This window comes from Zalophus californianus, chromosome 11 (assembly GCF_009762305.2).
Source record: "Zalophus californianus isolate mZalCal1 chromosome 11, mZalCal1.pri.v2, whole genome shotgun sequence".
In the NCBI taxonomy this organism is placed as follows: domain Eukaryota; kingdom Metazoa; phylum Chordata; class Mammalia; order Carnivora; family Otariidae; genus Zalophus; species Zalophus californianus.
This window is the reverse complement of record NC_045605.1, coordinates 64,768,069-64,778,395: the sequence shown is the minus strand read 5'-3', so window position 1 is coordinate 64,778,395 and position 10,327 is coordinate 64,768,069.

Here is a 10,327-nt window from a genome sequence, read left to right as displayed (position 1 = left end):
ACCTTAGTTAATGGCCTTTCTCTGGAGTTCTATTACTTTGAGTATAATATTTCTAAGTTACTTAATAAATGCAAATTAAAGTGTAATAAGAATAAATTGTACTGAAAAAACTTTAATGTAGTACTTGGGATTTATTTCATGGAAGTATTTATGTTTAAAAAAACCATTTTATTCATTGAATAAAAATACATTCTCCTAAAATTCTGACACATATTTTCCCTTCTAAGAACAAAAAAATTTTTTAAAGATTTTATTTATTTATTTGACGGAGAGAGTAAATGGGCAGAAGCAGGGGGAGTGGCAGAGGGAGAGGGAGAAGCAGGCTGCCAGCGGAGTAGGGAGCCTGATGTGGGGCTTCATCCTGGGACCCTGGGATCATGACCTGAGCTGAAGGCAGATGCTTAACCAACTGAGCCACCCAGGCACCCCTCTTCGGTCTTTTTGAAAATGGGGAGAATAAATCAAAAGGGCTGAAGCTTTCCTGGTGTGGAAATGATCATTCACGGCTTGTAGTTTAGATGTTTAGAAAGTGGATCGTAGTGCATTTTCATTATTTTCTTTCTTTTTTCTTACCTAGGAAAACTTTCTAGGCTGCATGGCTTTAGGAGGATATTGTTTAAGCTCCAGGCCTCATTTTTCTCATCTGGTACAAGTGAGTTCTAAGGTCTAGGTTCCTTATAGCTCAGATATGATAGAATTCTCTGAAATTAACAAGAAAGATTTAATAAGCCCTTCTTTTTTTTATGATTTATTTATTTGAGAGAGAGAACGTGCACAAGTTGGGAGGAGGGAGAAGGAAAAGCAGACTTCTCACTGAGCCGGGAGCCTGACTTGGTGCTCGTCCTGGGGCTCATCGTGGGGCTCATCGTGGGGCTCATCATGGGGCTCATCATGGGGCTCATCGTGGGGCTTGATCCCAGGATCCTGGGATCATGGTCTGAGCTGAAGGCAGACGCTTAACCGAGTGAGCCACCCAGGCGCCCCAGTTAATAAGCCCTTCTAATTATGTGTCAACCTCGACTAGACTATGGGATACCCAAGTAGCTGGTTTAACATTAGTTTTAGGTGTGTTTGTGATGGTGTTTTTAGAAGAGATTAGCACTTGAATTGGTGGTCCAAGTAAAGCAGATAGCCTTCCCCGATCCACTGAAGGCCAGAATAGAACAAAATGGTTGAATTCACTCTGCTTGACTGGTGAGCTGAGATATTGATCATCTGCCCCTGGCACTTCTGTTTCTCAGGCCGTTAGACCTGGACTAGAATTGACATTGTTGTCTCTCAGGCTTTCCAACTATGCCACTAGCTTTCCTGGATCTCCAGCTTGCAGACAACAGATGGTGGGCCCTCTCAGCCTCCATGATCATGAACCACTACCGTCTAACAACAAATCTCTTATACACACACACACACATCTTGGTTCTGTTTCTCTGGAGAACCCTGACTAATTCAAGGTTATAGGCAACTGTTAACTGGAGACGCAAAAGAGCAATAGATAGTGTAGAGGAAAATTGGAACTTCTGGTTAGAACATGCCAAAATGTTATAGAAGTAGAGGTTTTGGAAGTGATGAAGGAATAGTGATGGATACAAAACAGAATTTGTTATCAAGAATTATGATGTGTCAAAAAAAAAGAATGATGTGTCAAACGTGCAAGTGCTCATGTCACTAGGGGTATGTGTGACTCAAAATGTATTTGGTAACATGGATAATTGTCAGAATTGATAAATATAGCTTCTGGCTACACAAAAGTAGGAAGGAAAAATTATATGTAAGGCTTGGGAGATTTTGCATCAAGTCATGTGATAAGGGTGCTATGGGATGCATCTTGGAACAGCCGTCCTAGCTAGATTTAAACCCTATAGGAGCGATTTTTAGTGAAGTGTAGAAATTAAGACCACCAAAGACCTGAGAGGCCTGCTAACCTTTCTTAGGGACCTAATTTGGGTGGAGGAGAAGCAGGATGAGACACTGGTCATCTTCAGATAACAATTCTAATCAGCCTTGTTGGGAAGGGAGGCCTCAGTTCAGACTTGAGCTGGAATTGAGTTCAGAGGCCCAGTGAGTAAGATTCTGGGCAATGGAAATAAACACATTCCCTTTTGGTCAAAATGCTGCCTGAATGCTACCCTGGCCATCAATTTACCTCAGCTGTGAGTGTGTGGGAAGTCTTTGTAACAAACAAAGCAGAAGCCTACCAGGACTTAGAATATATGGGGACAGTTCTGAGAAAACAAAGGGCTGCTTGCGAGTGGGAGGGTGGGGTGAGTTAGGGTCAACACTAACACATTTGTTACTGTTAACGGTGAAGCTGGACATTGGGGCTAGGCTGTACTTATGTCCTGGTAGTTAATAAAGTGTGGTTATTATTAAAATTCATTGATTGCAAGCAACAAAAACTCACTCTGGCTTGAGCAAAAGAACATTTATTAGCACCTCTGGAGGCCCGGACCCAGAAACACTGGAATGGCCTCAGCAGGATGGAAGTCAGGCTACTGCCGATGGAATGAATACAGTTGTCTTCACCTTTTTGCCACTTGCTCAGCATTCACATTCTAGGGGTCACATTCCCCCCACTCAAGCCAGGGGAGAGCAGAGCACCTGATTACAGTTCACCAGACTAAGGCAAAAAGAAATTGGAATGCTGACAGGAAGGGGAAATGGATTCGAGGTAACTAAAAAGCAACAAGTGGGAAATTGGAAACGAGGCCCTGCAGTGATTGATCCCAGTGAGCAGAAAGCTTGGAGATCATACATGCCATGTCCTTTCCTCTAACAGTGACAGAGACTCTGAAATGAGACCCTGAGACCATCAGAAAGCCCATCTATGATAGGCCTTCTTGGCATGGGACAGAGACAAAAGGGAGACATGGTTCTGAGGATGGGGAGAGTGGCAGAAGACCTTGCCTGGGAACTCAGCCAATTCAGGGGTTTTGCTGTTTTATCCAATAAGAATATACAATACAGAACTCTAAAATTGAAAGTCCCCGAATTTTGCCTGTTAGTCTTTATCCTAAAAATGGATTCATTCATATGTTCAGTTTTTTATGCCAAATGGTAGCCATTATTTATTCTTCTTCATGTGAAAACAGTTCATCAGCAAGACTTACTAATTGTACCTCCAGAACCTTTGAATCTTAATTTCTTCCATCTTTATTGCTAGCATCCTAGTTCATCCAAATCCATCATTACCTTTGACCTGAAGTATCTCGATAACTTCCTAACTTGTCTGCCTTGTCTCAGGCTTGCCCTCCTGAACTCCATTTTCTACACAGCAGCCAGCACTGTCTCTTAAAAACTTGCCTCCTGGGCACCTGGGTGGCTCAGTTGTTAAGCGTCTGCCTTTGGCTCAGGTCATGATCCTGGAGTCCTGGGATCGAGTTCCACATCGGGCTCCCTGCTCGGCAGGAAGCCTGCTTCTCCCTCTCCCACCCCCCCGCTTGTGTTCCCGCTCTCGCTGTGTCTCTCTCTGTCAAAAAATCTTTAAAAAAAGAAACAAAAACTTGTCTCCTATCAGAATGGTGAACTAGCATTGCCTACTGGTTTCCTCCCCAAAGTCAACCCTAGGGAAACAATGGAAGCAAGAGAGAAGTATAGATTAGAAGTCAGCAACGAAACACCATGAGAAACCCCTGGGGAGAATGAAAGCTTTAGTTAGCTCTACCTGTGTGTGTGTGTGTGTGTGTGTGTGTGTGTGTGTGTGTAGATGTGTTTGTGCGTGCATGTGTTAACTAGTAGCTGTGGTGGAGGACTAGAGGACAATGAGACAATGGGGCTTTGAAGTTCTATTTTACGTCTTCCTGTGTTAAATGATAGCCCAGACTCACTGCGTCACCAGAATAACAGAATAGTGCAAAAGCCCTGCTGGGGTGAAGAATTGGTGACTATCACTCTTCTCTCCCTGCTCCTCCATCCAGGACTGAGCAGTCATAAGCTAAGGAGACTAACTCTTACACTGGGGTTTCTTCCCAAGAGTTTATAGTAAGTCCCTGGCCAGAGGAGTGGCCTAATAGAGTGGCAGTGAAAGGAACTTTGTCCGAAGTGCTTTATATTCACGGAGAAAGACACTATGACTTGGCATTCAGCCCCTCCTCAACACGTGTAAACAGTAACAAGAGGTGGCTGGGTGGCTCAGTCTTTAAGCATCTACCTTTGGCTCGGGTCATGATCCCAGGGTCCTGAGACTGAGCCCCACATCAGGCTCCCTGCTCAGCGGGAAGCCTGCTTCCTCTCCCACTCCCCCTGCTTGTGTTCCTGCTCTTGCTCTCTCTCTCTGTCAAATAAATAAATAAAATCTTAAAAAAAAATAGAGTAACTAGAACATGAAGTCATAAACCAAGATAACTAGATACCTAAGAAGAACAATCACTATGAAAGAAAGACAAATTGAACAATGTATAATACTTAAAGCAGAATTATTGGATCAGATACATTTAAAAATAACATATTCAAGATTATAAAGGCATTAATATGATGCAAGAACAAGAAATCATAAAGAACTAGGTAAAAATACTAAGTATGATATATGTAATCATCGAAATAAACAATACAGGGGATGTGCCTGGGTGGCTCAGTTGGTTAAGTGTCTGCCTTCAGCTCAGGTCATGATCCCAGGGTCCTGGGAACGAGCCCTGTGTCGTACACCCTGCTCATTGGGGAGCCTGCTTCTCCCTCTCCCTTTGCCCTTCCCCCTCCGCCACCCCTCATGTTCTCTCTCTCTCTCAAATAAATAAAATCTTGAAAAAAAAAAAGAATACAGGGGCACCAGCTGGCTCAGTCAGAGGAGCATGCGACTCTTAATCTCGGGGTCATGAGTTTGAGCCCCACTTTGGGTATAGAGATTACTTAAAATAAATAATTTTTAAAAAGAATACAATAAATGCATACTTAAAACAAAGAAACAAAAATTTAAAATGGAAGGATTGGACAGTATACCAGGTAATTTTTTTTAAAAAGATTTTTATGTTGCTTCTTAGATCCTGGAAGAAAGAGCCTGCTACTGGGGGGCGCCTGGGTGGCTCAGTGGGTTAAGCGTCTGCCTTTGGCTCAGGTCATGATCCCAGGGTCCTGGGATCGAGTCCCACGTCGGGCTCCCTGCTCGGCAGGAAGCCTGCTTCTCCCTCTCCCTCTACTGGTCCGCCTGCTTGTGCTCTCTCTCTGTCAAATAAATAAATAAAATCTTTAAAAAAAAAAAAAGGGCACCTGGGTGGCTCAGTTGGTTAAGCGACTGCCTTCAGCTCAGGTCATGATCCTGGAGTCCTGGGATCGAGTCCCACATCGGGCTCCCTGCTCAGCGGGGAGTCTGCTTCTCCCTCTGACCCTCTTCCCTCTCGTGCTCTCTATCTCTCATTCTCTCTCTCTCAAATAAATAAATAAAATCTTTAAAAAAAAAAAAAGAAAGAGCCTGCTTTTTTTTTTTAAGATTTTTTATTTATTCATTTGTCAGAGAAAGAGAGAGAGAGCACAAGCAGAGGGAGAAGCAGGCTCCCTGCTGAGCAAGGAGCCTGATGCGGGACTCGATCCCAGAACCCTGGGATCATGTCCTGAGCCGAAGGCAGACGCTTAACCAACTGAGCCACCCAGGCATCCCTTTTATTTTTTTTTTTTATTTTTATTTTTTCTAAGATTTTATTTATTTATTTGACAGAGAGATAGTGAGAGCAGGAACATAAGCAGGGGGAGTGGGAGAGGGAGAAGCAGGCTTCCTGAGGAGCAAGGAGCCCGATGCGGGGCTCGATCCCAGGACCCTGGGATCATGACCTGAGCCGAAGGCAGACACTTCAGGACTGAGCCACCCAGGCGCCCCCCTTTTTTTTTTTTTTTTAAGATTTTATTTATTTATCTGACAGAGAGAGACATAGTGAGAGCAGGAACACAAGCAGGGGGAGTGGGAGAGAGAGAAGCAGGCCTCCCGCAGAGCAGGGAGCCCGATGCGGGACTTGACCCCAGGATCCTGGGATCATGACCTGAGCCGAAGGCAGACGCTTAACGACTGAGCCACCCAGGCGCCCACAAGAGCCTGCTACTTTTGCCACTGAAACTCTGTCATATCATCCACAAGGCTAGAGCTGGGCCATTGGCATCTCTACAATCCTTCCTCCCCATAGAACACTGCCAAAAGCAGGAAAATAGCATCTGTTTCTCTTCCATTCAAATTTCTTGCAAGGGCATCTAATTTGTGGAAACTATTTTGCATGCAGAATTCTAGTTGTTAGAGTTTGTAGCTTTCCAGCCTCAGCAATACAGAAAAGAATAATCAGGGCCAGCTACATAATTTGCAGGGCTCAGTGCAAAATAAAAACGCAGAGCCCTTTATTCAAAAGGCAGGAAAAAGTGCCATTAAAGGTAGTAAAATAAAGAGATTTTTTTCCCCTTTCTTCCAGGGTCTCCTTCTTGACTTGTTATGGTATTTTTATTTTCTATTTAACATTTTTCTAAGTAAAGTTAAAATTGTAAATTATTAGCTTACGTTTATCTTTATATTGTGCTGTGCTGGTTTTAAATGCTAATACAAGAGTATTTAACTGCGCGTGGAATCTCTGAAATGATACAGTTCTACTCTGAAGCACATACATGCATATATGTTCAATTCTTACATGAATAGTAGAAATGCTGCAGAAAGTAACTCAACTGTTTTTATGTCACTTCTTGATCTATGCACATTCTACCAACAGTCTCTGCCTTCTATTTACTGATGAGTAAGGAAGGACTGAAAGGAGAAGAAACCATGGATCGCCCCGTTTTTCCCTTTGCTTCCATGTCATCATTTTAAGCAAGTGATTGCTACAAGGAAGTCACATACATAAGAATGTGATAGGGTTCCTTGGTAGCTTGTGTTTCTTAGAATGACATTGCCTTCTTTCTGCGTTCAAACCAAGTTCTGGTTTGAAGGGAAAGCATATCCCGTCAGGACAGTCAGCACCCCTGCTTATGCAGTTGTAGACATAACATGCTAGTTTCGCTGAACTCCCAGGTATCACAAGCCCATCAGAATTGTCTGCTCATGGAGTATTGCAAATGCTCTGTGGGAACAAGGCAGCAAAGAACAGCAGATGTGCATATTGCTCATACAGCGTCTGCTCATGTGCACACTCCTTTGTCCCATAAGACTTCACTTACAAAGTACAAGTTCCAAGATAAAATTATGAAGGATTTTAAAACGACTACTGCCGAACATTAGACCGAGGGCTTAGCCCTTCTGAATACAGAGCCCTGGGCATAGGTGAAACACCAGGAAGCTGGCCCTGGGCATAACCGAAGGAGGTAGGGATGGGTGTTGACTCAACTACTTTTTAGTTCTGTGAGGCCCAGTCATGCTTCCTGTGTTGTGCTATCTACTGGCACCACTTTGGGCAACGTGGAGAAAATGCAGCCCTGTCATTAGCTCATACTGTGATTTTTGAGTGAACTAGAAAAAGGTGCCCCTTTCTTAAGATACTTTACTGCCATCTGTTGGAAAACTGTCATAATAACTTTATACATTAATAGTGACTACAGTGAATGGTGTCTCTCCGGCCATGGTCATCTGTAAAAACGTGAGTGGCAGCCCTGCCTGTTACCTTCAGGGCCCCTGGGGGCCAGAGGCACACACGCAGACAACTCACAACCTGAACTTGGCAATCTTAGTGGGCGTTTGGCAGGGGTGAGGTGGCAGGCCTACGGGTGGCCCAGGCATACCTCTGGCTCCCAGTCTCAGAGGCCTTGTTTGAGAATGGAAACCAGTTGTTGCTCTTTTTTACATTGCCTTACCTCTTGGCAGCAGTGAAGATCGTCATGGTGGGGATTTTTGGCCAGTTCCAACACCTGACAAAGCCGAGTGGACGGAAATAATATTTTTATGTAGAGGAAGCCTCTACAGGCAAAAATAAAATACAAAATACAAACCCCTAACTTTTTTTTGCTTTTGGCTGGAATTACATTAACTCTTTGTGATCCACATATTTTGTGCTAATTAAAAAATCTTGGGGCACCTGGGTGGCTCAGTTGGTTGGACATCTGTCTTTGGCTCGGGTCATGATCCCAGGGTCCTGAGATCGAGCCCTGTGTCAGGCTCTCTGCTCAGCCGGGAGCCTGCTTCTCCCTCTCCCTCTGACCCACCCCCTTATACTCTTGCCCACACTCTCTCTCAAATGAATAAATAAAAAATCTTAAAAAAAAATTCTTAACATCAGGGGCACCTGGGTGGCATAGTCGGTTGAGCGTCCAACTCTTGGTTTCTGCTCAGGTCATGATCTCCTGGGTGGTGGGATTGAGCCCAGCAACTGGCTCCTGCTCAGCGGGGATTCTGCTTGAAGATTCTCTCCTCTGTTCCTACCCCTGCTTGCCCCCTCTGTCTCTCTCTCTTTCTCCAAAATAAATAAATAAACCTTTTTAAAAAATCTTAACATCAGATGAATGTATCTTTTATTCATAAAACATGGGAAAACTGACTACATGCAATTTGTTTCAGAGACATCTTTCTTTTCTTTTTTTTTTTTAAAGATTTTACTTATTTATTTGTCAGAGAAAGAGAGACAGAGAGCACAAGCGGGGAAGCAGCAGACAGAGGGGGAAGCAAGCTCCCCACTGAGCAGGGAGCCTGATGTGGCACTCGATTCCAGGACCCTGGGATCATAACCTGAGCTGAAGGCAGATACTTCATCGACTGAGCCACCCAGGCAACCCCAGAGATATCTTTCTAATTTTTAAAAAAAAATTTTTTTAAAGATTTTATTTTATTTATTCATGAGAGACAGAGAGAGAGAGAAGCAGAGGGAGAAGCAGGCTCCCAAGGAGCAGGGAGCCCGATGCGGGACTCGATCCCAGGACCCTGGGATCCTGACCTGAGCCGAAGGCAGACGCTTAACCATCTGAGCCACCCAGGCGCCCTCTTTCTAATTATAGCATCCCTGGAGTGGGAAAAAAATAAAAGGACTCTCAAAGATGCAGCTATTGGAAACCCTGCTCATGGCCAAGCCCTTCTTCACAGAAGTGGGTGAGCCAAAGACTTGAGGGAGCTAGGGGTCTGTCTGAGGTCACATCATCTGAGTAAATTGCAGAATTAGGATTCTAGCTTGGGTTCCCTGGCTCCTGACCCAGGCGCCTTCTCAATCCCCATGAATGAGCATCTGCTTCTTTCTTCATCCTTCTTCTCTTCTTTTTTTTAAAAAAAATTTTATTTATTTATTTGACAAAGAGAAAGATAGAGCAGGAACACAAGCAGGGGGAGTGGGAGAGGGAGAAGCAGGCTACCTGCCGAGCAGGGAGCCCGATGCAGGGCTCCATTCCAGGACCCTGGGATCACGACCTGAGCCGAAGGCAGATGCCTAAAGACTGCGCCACCCAGGCGCCCCCTCTTCTTTTTCCTGAAGTTTTATGAACCTTTAGTCAGACTCAGAAAGGGCCCAAACCATTTCATTAACATTTGCCAAAAGATTATTGGATATTGTGAATGCATTGCATTTAATAACAATGACTAATAATTATTTTGTAAGCTCCCCACTTACTAGTGACCTAGTTATATCTCTTCTTTGTCCGCAGAATACATTAAATTGTACTCTTAAAAGTGGAGCAACCCCTATGCATGAAGAAAGACAAAGTGTTCTCCAAATACGTTCTAGGACATAATGCCCTGAACTTTAGAAATTCAGTTTATTTTGATTACAGTTAATTCTTGATGTGCTGTTTGAATTTTGTTGATATCATTATTATAAATTTAATCATCTAATAAATAAATATCATTAGTTTTCTCTATAATAATTCTGGTATGATTTTTTCTGTCTGTCACACTAAAGGCAGATTGATATAACTTGGAAAACTGATAGCATGACTCTATGTTTTTGTTTACAGTCAGTTGGAAAAAATGCTAAAATATTCAATTATCAATTCTATAGATGTTTTCTCATTTTTTTATTAAGGTATCATTTACATATAGTCAAATTCACTCTTTTTAGTGTATCGTTCTGTGAGATATGAAATACAAACAATTATGTAGCCACCACCACAATCAAGATACATTATAATTTCATCACCCCAAAGAAATTTTTGAGAGTTCAGCCACAGTTAAATATATCTTCCTTTTGGGATCTTGTCCAAGGGCCTTTCACTTCTTCACTGGACCATCTGGCCTTTCCCAGGAAGTTCTTGGCCCTCAAGTTGATGGGAAGAGTGAGGCCACTATGTTCACAGTCCAAGGGAGAGGGCTGGCAACAGCACGTATAAGGCCATCCACCCAGACTCTCAAAAGACTCGTCAACCTAAGAGGATAGAGGGAAAGAGCGGACCACCAGTGAGTCACTCCTGGGTTTGTCAAGAGGCAGACATATCCCTCTGCTTATCTGGTCTTGCCAGT